Source organism: Triturus cristatus, chromosome 2_1, assembly GCF_964204655.1.
Source record: "Triturus cristatus chromosome 2_1, aTriCri1.1, whole genome shotgun sequence".
NCBI classification, from domain to species: Eukaryota; Metazoa; Chordata; class Amphibia; order Caudata; family Salamandridae; genus Triturus; species Triturus cristatus.
Genome location: NC_140581.1, coordinates 34,466,334 through 34,478,429, shown reverse-complemented (window position 1 = coordinate 34,478,429; position 12,096 = coordinate 34,466,334). Strand labels below are relative to the sequence as shown.

Sequence of the window (12,096 nt, the reverse complement as noted above, 5' to 3'; positions counted from 1 at the left end):
AAATATGAACAAGTATGCAGCATAATCTCACATTTATTTAGGAAGAAGAGGACGTTTGTGACTGTGACTCCGGGCTCACTTGGCAGAAACACCCCCTGACCCTCCACCCCCTATCGCAAAATGTAATGCCCGTGAAAAGGGTAGGTGAACACAGTGTTATATAGAACATAGTCCTGAGAGCACGATTGAAAATGAAAACTAGATATAGTGTATGGTATAAACTATGCACCAAAAAGTGCGATATAAGATGAACCGGGCGTGCAATATAATATGCAATACATTGTGCGCAATTGCACATTCATTGGAGAGCGCGAGATAGCACAGGCACTAGCGCGTGCTATGCGATATGCGCCTTGGAGTGTAATATGCACAGGGAAGTGTTGTGTAACCTAACTAGTCTCTAAAGTTGTAATATAAAATATGTGCTGGGGAGTGTAACGTTGCATATGCACTGTGACAAAGATATGGATCCCAGATTGTAAGATGTATGGCATAGCACTGTGCGTTATATCATAGGCATCGAGGAAGGCACGTTAGATGGGGCAATATAACCCGTGCGAAGACAAGTGTGGCATGACATATGGTGGTGTTACAGTGCACATGGGCTAGAGAGTGTCATAGCATATGCACTAGCTGGTGGAATACAACACAGAGGTGTGTGGCACTCGGCAGGCAATGGTGGGTGTAACACAGCATTGGGCTCTGCCAGGAGCGCGCTGTGACTCTCAAGTGATGTTCGTCCTCTTTCCAGAGAGTAAAATAAAAAGTATTACACATCCGTCAGTGGATGTGTGTTTTATTAACCGTGAGGGGGGTTTCTTGCATAGTTTGTCGAATTTTTGTCGAATCCCCTTTGAATGGCTTGGTGTGCATGTGTATTAAATGTGCCCATCAATAGCTACCCATGTTTGTATAAATAAACGACAAGGGTGTCTACCGGGATTAGGCACGGTAGGGCATCAGACATGTCAGAGCTTCACTAGTGGTGTAAATACATTCCACGTGGATTCATTGTATGCATAGTCGCCTTTTAATGAATATCACGCAAATCGCCATGGTGTTAGGTACGTACGGTTTGTTCACCATGTCGTAGGTGTGTCTATAAATATATATTTTTAAAAAATAATAAAAAACAGTGGCCGGCCCTGGGGATTGGGGTCAAAAAAATAAAATTAGGAGACAGGCCCTGGGGGATGGGGTCATCAGGGCCAATAAATTAGAATAAGATGGGGAACCACACAGCCCCCCTATTTAAAAAATTAAAATAAATAAAAGACTGGCATTGTGCTGGAGGACACGCCCCCTCCTTGCAGCACTCTGCAAACGTGCCCCCTGGCGAGTTGTACGTTGGGCAATTAATTCCTCTTCAATACTGAGGGTCCCTGAGGGCCAACTAGCCCAACAGGCATCTCCAGTATGCGCCAGGGAGCTGCGCTGCAGACAGGTGTTCTGAGGCCAAGCCCCTTTTTACACCTCTCTGCAACGCAGCTCTGTGGCGCTTACTGGAGGTACCTAGTGGTCTAGTTTGACCCTAGGGACCCTTAGGATTCAAGGGGACTTAATCTCTCAACTTAGAACAGCCACAGGGCGCATTTACACAGTGGTGAAGGGAGGGGACGGGGCCTGAGGTGACGTGTGCAAACACACACTATGGCACGTTTTAAATTGGGGATATAATTTCCCTTCAATACTGAGGGCCCCTGGGGGCTAACTAGCCCACCAAGTGCTTCAAGTAAGCGCCACTGAGCTGCATTGCAGAGAGGTGGTCCAGGCCGTGACACTTTTTACACCTCTCTGCAATGCAGCTCTGTGGCACTTACTGGCGGTACCTAGTGGGCTAGTTGGACCCTAGGACCCTCAGGATTCAAATGAACTTAATCTCCCAACTAAAAACGGACACAGGGCGTGTTTACACAGTGGTGAAGGGAGTGGACGGGGCCTGAGTTAACGTGTGCAAAAATGCCCTGTGGCCTGTTTTAAGAGGTAGTTTTAATCCCCCTGCCCCATTATATACTAGGGGCTTACAGAGGAGGTCATGCTAATCACAGGGGGACCCCAACGCATAATGCTCCCTAGTGTATGTAGGTGTTTTCACTGTATTCTAAGTGTCTTTTAACATAGCACTGGCTCTAGGACTGGTTAGTCAGACTCAGTTACCACAAGTATCCGTCTGAAAAAGTTGAGGGTACAGGATGATTTTGCAACAAGGATTCTTTCTGCTCTTCCTTTTGTTCTTTCTGCACGTTATCCTTCTTCCTGCACTTTTCTTCGTCTTTGAGGACTTCTGTTGCTTCTTTCTGCACTTCTGTTTTTTTCTTTCTGTGCATTTTTTCTTCTTTCTTCACATGTCCTATCTCTGTAGGCATAGTTAGAAATTAGCATTTAAAAAACCTTTGAAATTCACAGAAAAAACCATAGGTTTCAGGCACGTTATAGTTAGGAATTAGCATTTAAAAAACCTCAGAAATTCACTGAAAAAACCATAGGTTTCAGGGGTGTTATAGTTAGCTGGACTTTTCACTTGTACAAAACCATTGAAATTCCCCCATTATAGTTAGTTCAGCTAACGATAACTGGCGCGCCCGCAATGCACTGCTGATGACGTCACATATTACATCACTCATGACATGGTCAGTGACATCACTCATGACATCACTGATGACATCTCAAATGACATGACTGATGACATCATCCTTGTGATAGAGTGGCAGACCTCCTCTCACCCTAATATAACCTTTGATACACACATTCAAAAATAGAGACTAACATTTTCAAAACAATGGACATACCAATACCAGTTACAACAACCTCTTCAGTAATTCTAAGATCCACATACACATCCACTCATTCACCAACAGTCCTATACAGTCACTCATACATGTACTCACTCATCGTATGTACTCATACACCTATACATCCTGTTACACAATGCCACTCATCCATAGAGTTACTCACACACATAGTCACTCATGCTAATAAAGAATCAAACATACATTTACTTGCATATACAGTTATACACACACCACCATACTTACTTCTACGGAAACTTACACATACTTAGTCTTTTAAACAATCACTTATAGAAACACATACTTATTCATACAGGAACTCTTTCAATCTCTCACTCTCACATATACTCACTTATATACACCCATAGTCACATATACTAGTTTAAAACATATGTAGTTACTCATAAAGACACTATTGAGACAGTCATTCACTCACTAACACACCCATACACACACTCATCCACCCATACAGTCCTGCACACATGCTGTCTTCAACACATACAAACAGTGAGTCACTCATTCATGCAGCTATGCACTACGTAATACCCCCCACCGAACCATGCAGACACTCAGACTGATACTCAAAAAACCAACTAATAACCTATATAGACACCCATGTAGCTACTCACCAACCCATGCAGCCACTTATACACAAAGTGAGAGACTGATACAGATATTTACATATTTAAACATTACTCACTAAGCCATGTATTCACTATGATACACTTAATCAGTCAGTTACACAATCAATTTTTCAAAAACAAATCATCCATTTAGACACTTATATACCCATTTATTCTTCCATCGACCTTGAAATATACATATATAAAACATATTTAATTTTCAGAAAAACACACATTCACTGGATGATGTCATCAGTGATGTCATCAGTGATGTCATTTGAGATGTCAGTGATGTCATGAGTGATGTCACTGACCATGTCATGAGTGATGTAATATGTGACGTCATCAGCAGTGCATTGCGGGCGCGCGAGTTATAGTTAGCTGAACTAACTATAACGGGGGAATTTCAATGGTTTTGTACAAGTGAAAAGTCCAGCTAACTATAACACCCCTGAAACCTATGGTTTTTTCAGTGAATTATATATATATATATATATATATATATATATACATACATATACATACATATATATACACACACACACACACACACACACACACACACACACACACACACACACACCCCCCTCCCCTTTGCAGGCTGAGTGTCTGGGTGCAGAACTAAACAGAGTCGACAGGGCACACATCCCTGTATGCCCTGCCCACAACGCACACTGCCCTGGCATACATCAGCCACCCCTCTAGCTGTGTGCCCTATGCCAGTGGTGTGGGCACAGGTGCATGAGCCCTGTACCCCCACAGTACCCAGGTCCATTCCTGGGCACTGTAAGTGCAGTGCTGCTATTTGAGAGTATATGGTGCTGGGAGATCGTCAACACGAACTCCACAGCACTATGATGGCTACACTGAAGACTGGGAAGTTTGGTATCAAACTTCTCAGCACATTAAACCCGCACTGAGGCCAGTGTGAGATTTAATGTACAATGCAAGACAGAGGGCATCTTAGAGATGCCCCCTGAACCTAACCTACAATCCACGTCTGGTCTGAGGGGCTGCCTAGGCTGCCACACAGCAGACATGTTGCTGGACCCCTGGGTAGAGAGCCATCCAGTCTCCTGGACCTGCAACAATGCACATCCTGGGTGAGGTGCTAGGTCTCCTCCCCCAGGATAGGCAGGGGAAGCTTCAAAGGCATTCTGCCTTTGTGAGCTTCTCCAGGCCACTTGCTGTACTCAGCAACTGGCTGTGAGAAAGTGGCTCTGTATATGCTGTTCCCAAATAGGTACATTGTGTACAGAGTCCACTGTCCCCAGAGGTTTGGCAGAGGCTAAAGTTAGATATAACCTTACTCTCTAAAGTGGTAGCTTGGTTAAGCAGTAAGGCAGTATCAGAGGACAGTGTAAAGCATTTGTTGCACACTCAGTCAGCAAATGGTCTCACACACTCACTAACTGAACTCTAGGCCAAATGGTTTATATAACAAATATGTCTGTTTTAATTTAGAACCAACAAGAGGTATTAAAATATACTTTCTCAAGAGGAGAGGCTTTAGTTGAATACTTTTGCTATATGCAATTGACTTTTGTAGATAGCTACAGGATGTTGCAATAGGCAACACAATTTCAAACACAATAATACATTGAGCTCAATGTAAGTTTTAAGTTATTTGCAATGGATTACTTTCAGGATTACTATTCCAACTCCAGGACTGGGACAGTTCTTGGAAACAAGTGAGTAAAGTCGACTTAGTTACTGTTGTGATTTTTAGGCAATATTTTGCTACTTTACAAGTTGACACTTAAAAGAAATTTAATAGAAAAACAGTCAATGATTCCTTATGGGAGAAAATTCAAGTTACAGGTATGGTATGTTCTTGTTACTTTTGTAATCCAGTACTGGGCTCCTAGGCTCAGTACTGGGACCTCAATCTAAAACAGGTAAGCAATTACGTTTTCACAGTTGGTACGATTTTTAAAGAATATTTGTGTAATTTGCAAAAATCGACAGAAGAAACTTCCTATGGAAGTAAATTGGGATAATGGTAAGTACGGTTGTGAGTACTTTTCAGGGTCAGTGCTGGGCACCAAGATCCAGCACTGGGATCTCTCCTAATAGCAGGTGAGTATTTTAGTTTTCGTTACTCGGTTGATTTTAGGTGAATATTTTAGGTTTTAGAAACTCCACACTTAAAAGAAATTTCAGAAGAAACCAGTCAATGTTACCCTATGGAGGAAAATTGGGTTATCGGCTTTTGGGTAAGTACTCGACTGGCAGAGTTAAGGTTCTGGGCACAGACTCAGGGGTCTCCAAGGGTCAGGTAAGTACAGTTGTTACACCCTCAGCGGCACAGGGGCAGCCGGGTGCACAGCGAGTTAGGCCCAATGTTATCCTATGAGAGGCAGGGGGGCCTTGGTTGGTGGCTGCTGACTAGCAGGCCACGCGTCTGTGGGAGCTGGGCTCCTGGTCACTTGCTTAGGGCAAATGGGGAAGTAGATAGGAGTAGAGGTTACACTGCCAGGGCCACTCGAGCTGCTGCGTGCAGGGTGCTTTTGAGCCTTCGGGCGCTCAATGGTTATCAATGGGAAAGCTCTTGGATGAACAAAGGCTGCCAGCTCGGGGACGAAGATTCTTCAGGTGCCACCACCACTTTGAGAGGTAAGTTGGGTAGTTGGAGGATAGGTAGGTACCCAGGAGTTGGGCACAGGGGGCCACAGGGCGCCGGGTGCAGGGGTGCCTTTTGGTGTCGGGAAATCTTATCCTCTGTTGATCGCGGTTGGGGGGGGTACCTGGTTCTGAGGCTGCAGGCGTCGTCAGGAGCATCGAGGTGAGTCCTTGGGTGCCGGATTCGGGGTCACAGTCGCCGGGGGTACGTCCTCAGGGTCTTTGTTCACTTCGGCACAGGCCAGGCTTGGCGGGTGCAGAGTGTGCAGGGTTCGCAGTTCCGGGCTGATGCCAGGGGTTAGAAGCTGGTTATGAGCAGAGCGCCTGCTCATGGGAGTCCCAGGTGCTCAGAGTCAAAAGGTAGCCAGGTCCTCCGGGGTTTGTGAGGTTGCTGGGCACAAGAGGTGCCGGGATGTAGCAGGAGCAGGTTCGAGGGTCGACAGGCCAGTAGGGCTGAGGCCAAAGCAGTTGGGGTCTTCCTCTTCTTAGCAGCTGCACGGCAGGTCTTCTTTCTCTTTGCTCTTCTTTGTTTTTCGGAATCTGGAATCTAAGGAAAGAAGGTTCAGGGTGCCCCTAAATACTAGATTTAGGGGTGTTACAGGTAGGTAAAGGGCAGGGACCAATGGGTCCCTGCCCTGGGGTGGGTACACCCCCTATCCTGCCACTCTCCTGTGGGAAGGGGGCAGTAGCCTAGTCCTGATTGGGCAGGGCCTGGGCAGGGCCTCCCATCTTCAAGCTGGCGAGCCCCAGGAGGGAGATGTGCTTCACCTCGCCTCCCCCACCTGAGGGGTGGGGTTGGCAGGCTGGCACATCTCCGGTCCTTATTTGGGGTTTCCAGCCAGTCTTCCCGGCAGAGTGGGGGCAAGTGGCTTGGGAAAGCTCACAGAGGTGGCATGCCTTTGAAGCTTCCCCCTGTCCATCCTGGGGGAGGAGACCTAGCACCTCACCCAGGATGTGCATTGTTGCAGGCCCAGGAGAGCAGGGGCTCTCCTACCCAGGGGTCCAGCAACATGCTGCTGAGTGGCAGCCTAGGCAGCCTCCCAGACCAGACGTGGATTGTAGGTTAGGTTTCAGGGGGCATCTCAAAGATGCCCTCTGTGGTGCTTTGTACATTAAATCCCACACTGGCATCAGTGTGGGTTTAATGTGCTGAGAAGTTTGATACCAAACTTCTCAGTCTTCAGTGTTGCCATTATGGTACTGTGGAGTTCGTGTTTGACGAGCTCTGAGCACCATGTACTATTAAATGGCAGCACTGCACTTACAGTGCCCAGAAATGGACCTGGGTACTGTAGGGGCACAGGGCTCATGCCCCTGTGCCCACACCACTGGCATAGGGCACCCAGCTAGAGGGGTGGCTGATGTATGCCAGGGCAGTGTAGGTGGTGGGCATGGCCCACAGGGATGTGTGCCATGACGACTTTGTTTTGTCTTGTACCCAGACACTCAGCCTGCAAAGGCAGTGTGTGTGTGTTAGGGTACAGCGCCTCTAAGGGTGGCACAATGAGTGCTGCAGCCCTTAGAGGCCTTCCCTGGTCACAAGGCCCTGGGTACCTAGGCTACCATTTACCAGATGCTGACATGTGGCCAGTGTTTGCCAATTTGGGGTTTGAGGTTTTTAGGGAAGGAACATAGGCCCTGGGCACCTGATTGGCAGGAGTCCAGGGCACACTCAGTCAAAGTACTTCAGCAATTCAGCAAAAAGTGGGGGCATACCATGTAAGAAAGATGGCACTTTCTCACACAACCCCCCCAACCCCCCCAAACAAAAGGTGATGAGACGAACCTTGCCCTATGGAGTCTTCATTGTCTAAATGGAAGAACCTGGAAAGTCCATCTGCATTGGCATGGGCAGTCCCTGATCTGTGTTCCACTTCAAAGTCCATTCCCTGTAGGGAGATGGACCACCTTAGTAGTTTGGGATTTTCCCCTTTCATCTGCATCAGCCATCTGAGAGGTCTGTGGTCAGTTTGAACCAGGAAGTGAGTACCAAACAAGTATGGCCTCAACTTCTTCAGGGACCAAACCACAGCAAAGGCCTCCCTCTCAATGGCACTCCAACGCTGCTCTCTGGGGAGTAGCCTCCTGCTTATAAAAGCAACAGGTTGGTCTTGGCCTTCATCATTGGTCTGGGATAGGACCGCTCCTATCCCTAGCTCAGAGGCATCAGTCTGCACTATGAACTGCTTGGCATAATCTGGAGCTTTTAGAATTGGTGCTGAGCACATTGCTTCTTTCAGGGTGTCAAAAGCCTTTTGGCAACTAACTGTCCAGTTAACCTTCTTGGGCATCTTCTTGGAGGTGAGTTCTGTGAGGGGAGTCACAATGGACCCATATCCCTTCACAAACCTCCTGTAGTATCCAGTCAAGCCAAGGAATGCCCTGACTTGGGTCTGGGTGGTTGGAGCTACCCAGTGCAGGATGGCATGGATCTTGGGTTGTAAGGGTTGTACCTGGCCTCCACCTACAAGGTGGCCCAAGTACACCACAGTGCCCTGCCCTATCTGGCATTTGGATGTCTTGATAGTGAGACGTGCATTTTGCAGAGCCTCTAAAGCATTCCCAAGGTGGATCAGGTGATCCTGCTTGTGGAGCTAAAGACAGCAATATCATCAAGATAAGCTGCACTAAAGGACTCCAGCCCAGCCAGGACATGGTTCACCAACCTCTGGAAGGTGGCAGGGGCAGTCTTTAACCCAAAAGGCATCACAGTAAACTGGTAATGCCCATCAGGTGTGGAGAATGTGGTCTTTTCTTTTGCTCCTGGGGCCATGCCAATCTGCCAGTACCCTGCAGTTAAGTCAAAGGTACTGAGGAATTGGGCTGCCCTTAATTTATCTATCAGCTCATCTGCTCTTGGAATAGGGTGAGCATCTGTCTTGGTGACAGAGTTGAGCCCTCTATAGTCCACAGAGAACCTCATCTCTCTCTTTCCACCCTGTTGATGAGGTTTGGAGACCAGAACCACTGGGCTAGCCCAGGGGCTCTGAGGGTTCAATGACCCCTAACTCCAGCATCTTGCTGACCTCAGCTTTGATTCTTTCCTTGACTTGGTCTGACTGGCGATAGATCTTGTTCTTGACAGGTGCACTGTCACCAGTGTCCACATCATGGGTACACCAGTTTGTCAGACCAGGGGTCAGGGAAAAGAGGCTAGCATACTGTTGCAAGACTTGCTTGCAGTCAGTCTGCTGTTGGGCAGAGAGAGTGTCTGAAAAGACTACACCATCTACTGACCCATCTTGTGGGCTGTAAGAGAGGTGGTCAGGGAGAGGTTCACTCTCTGCTTCCTGTTCCTCATCAGTCACCATCAGCATGGTGATGTCAGCACTGTCATTGTAGAGCTTAAAGCGGTTCACATGGATAACCCTTTTGGGTGTCCTGCTAGTGCCCAGGTCAACTAGATAGGTGACCTCACTCTTTTTCTCTAGGATAGGGTAAGGGCCACTCCATCTATCTTGGAGTGCCCTTGGTGCCACTGGCTCCAAAACCCACACCTGCTGACCAGGTTGAAATTCACTACAAAACAAAGAACTATCTTGGGTCTAAGAGTGAACAATGATCACAAGTGACAGAGGTTAGTTACGGTAAACTCCTTTATAGGACTGGAACCCTCACTCACCCTAGGTGACATGCTTCATCATTGAGTTCTTTCTCCCGATGGAAAAACCTAGTTCCACCGAGGGCTACAACCCCCTTACTGTGAGGGAGGAGTCCAGGGATGTTGTATGTAAAGATGAGGCTGTATACAAAGGAGATCCTTTTTAGTCCCTTATGCGGTGAGTGGAGTGAGAAAACAGCAGCGCAAACAATAAGCTAATTTAGTGGTGAGAACCAAAATATTTTTATTTTGTAGGTTTCACCATCAGGGTTCAAAAGCAGTGCAAATAGAGCAGTATAGAGCTTTAAACTGCTTGATGTAAAAGGTCAACATGTTTCAGCCCTATTGATCTGTAGAGAAGTATCCGGGCTTTCTTCAGGACCGTGTGTAAACAACAAGCTGCTGCTATTTGGTGCTCAAACAATAAATTTTGATACTACACCAGTAATCAGTTCATATGTCTTCGGTATTACTGGGTATACCTAAAAGAATAACGTCAACAAAATCTCTGTCAGAAAAGTGTCAAAAGTTCATACAACACTATTGTAGTATATATTTACTACTAATAAACCAATTAGAAGTAATTGGAAGCCCGTGCTGTGGGCAAGGCACTTACCCAAATAGTTGGATATCCACCCTCACCTCAACCTTGTAACAACTCAGGGAAGGGGGGCCCCGCTCTAAGAAGAATAAAAAATATCCCTCTGTCAGACCGTGGAGAAATCTACTTGCTGACCAATTGGTCTACTCCTCAAAACATTCTTTAGTGTCACAGAGAGACACATCAGCAAACAAACCAACTTTAAGACTATGTATGAAAATTAGGTAGACTGACCTTCAGTCAAAAGAGGAATAAATAATGGAGTTTAAGTAAGGTTGTCTGGTGACATACAACTATTGAGCAAAAAAAGGGGTTTGGGAATGCCAATCAAACAGTATGTGAAAATATATCTGATGGAGCTCTTGCTCACAACACACTCTCTTTGTAATGCTAGTTTAAAAAAGGACTGGGCTTTGTTCCTACAATCAAAGGGGACTTTTACCATCATGCAAGAATTGTCTGGATTCTTCAGGAAAAGAAGACTACAAGCTTTTTACAGTGGCAATTCTTTAATGACAACTGACTCAAGGACTACCAACACTGGGTTAAAACCAAAGTCTACGTTTAACCCTCCGATACACTCGGTCCCCCCTGAGATTGCCGCCTTTGAAAAAGCGGTTCTCTACGATGTGGAAAACATCATCAACACGGATACCAATCATTATCAGAATCTTCCGAAAGCCAAACGACTGGCTTTACAACTTTTGGCGAAGGATGAATCCATCGTCATAAAGCCAGCAGACAAGGGGGGTACCACGGTCATCCTTGATACAGAAGTTTACAGAGCTGAATGTAGACGTCAACTGGAAGACAGGAGATACTACCGATCCCTGAAAATGGACCCAACAAAGAGGTTAACCAATACCATCAAAGACCTTGTGGATGAGGCCAAAAGTGAAGGATGGATAACGGACAATGAGGCGAATTTCTTGACCACCCAACATCCTGTAACACCATACTTCTACGTGTTACCGAAGATCCACAAAGGAAAGATACCACCTCCGGGCAGACCCATCATTTCGGGGATAGGGTCCCTGCTTGAGCCCCTGTCGACCTTTGTGGATTTCTTCTTGAAACCCATTGTAGCGAAGATGCCAACATATATACAGGATACTAAAGACCTGTTACGCCTGTTACAAGACTTAACTTTTGACCAAGAAGAAGACCTCTTGGTCTCGTTCGACGTAGAGTCACTATACACATGTATCCCTCAGGACGAGACTCTCGTCACTATTCAATCTCTGTTGGAGGAAGAAGACCATGACCCTTTCACTCCTTTGAGTTTCATCATGGCCTGTGCCACCTTGGCGATGAAACAAAACTTTTTCTAGTTTGAGGCAGAACTCTTCCTACAGACATCGGGGACTTCCATGGGCAGTGTTTTTGCCCCCAGCCTGGCAAATCTCTACGTGCATACTTTTGAACAGACTGAGGTTCTCCAGCAATCCAATCCCTTCAGACACCACATACTGACCTGGAAGAGGTACATAGATGACATCTTTGTGATCTGGAAAGGGACACCGGCATCATTCATAGCCTTCCACAGCTGGCTCAACACAAGAAAGGAGTACCTACGATTCACATATGAACTCTCAATCCAGCCTTCCTTTTCTTGATGTCAGGATCTATCCGGAGAATGGTTTGCTTGCAACTGAACTCTATCGCAAGCCGATGGCACGCAATTCGTTGTTATCCTACAATAGCTTCCACCCAAAAGCCCTGCGGGACATCTTCCATTTGGGCAATTTCTACGTCTCCGTCGGAACTGTTCCAGTATGGAGAAATACACAGAACATGCTAGATCCCTTTCTGCACAGCTTAAAGAAAGGCAATATCGTGTTAACATCATTCGTAGGTGCA

At 46.4% G+C, this 12,096-nt stretch overlaps 1 protein-coding gene across 2 annotated transcripts in view; it reads right to left on the bottom strand.

Annotated features, from left to right (window-relative positions):
• Positions 1-12,096, bottom strand: part of LOC146863660 (uncharacterized) — a 130,582-nt gene that overhangs the window by 54,491 nt on the left and 63,995 nt on the right. Inside the window, exon 4 of one of the 2 annotated variants that reach the window (XM_085627753.1) lies at positions 10,252-10,315. The exons of the other annotated variant lie outside the window; for it this stretch is intronic. The gene's annotated coding sequence lies outside the window, so the exon portion shown is untranslated. The remainder of the gene's footprint in view (positions 1-10,251; positions 10,316-12,096) is intronic. 2 annotated transcript variants of the gene reach the window in all.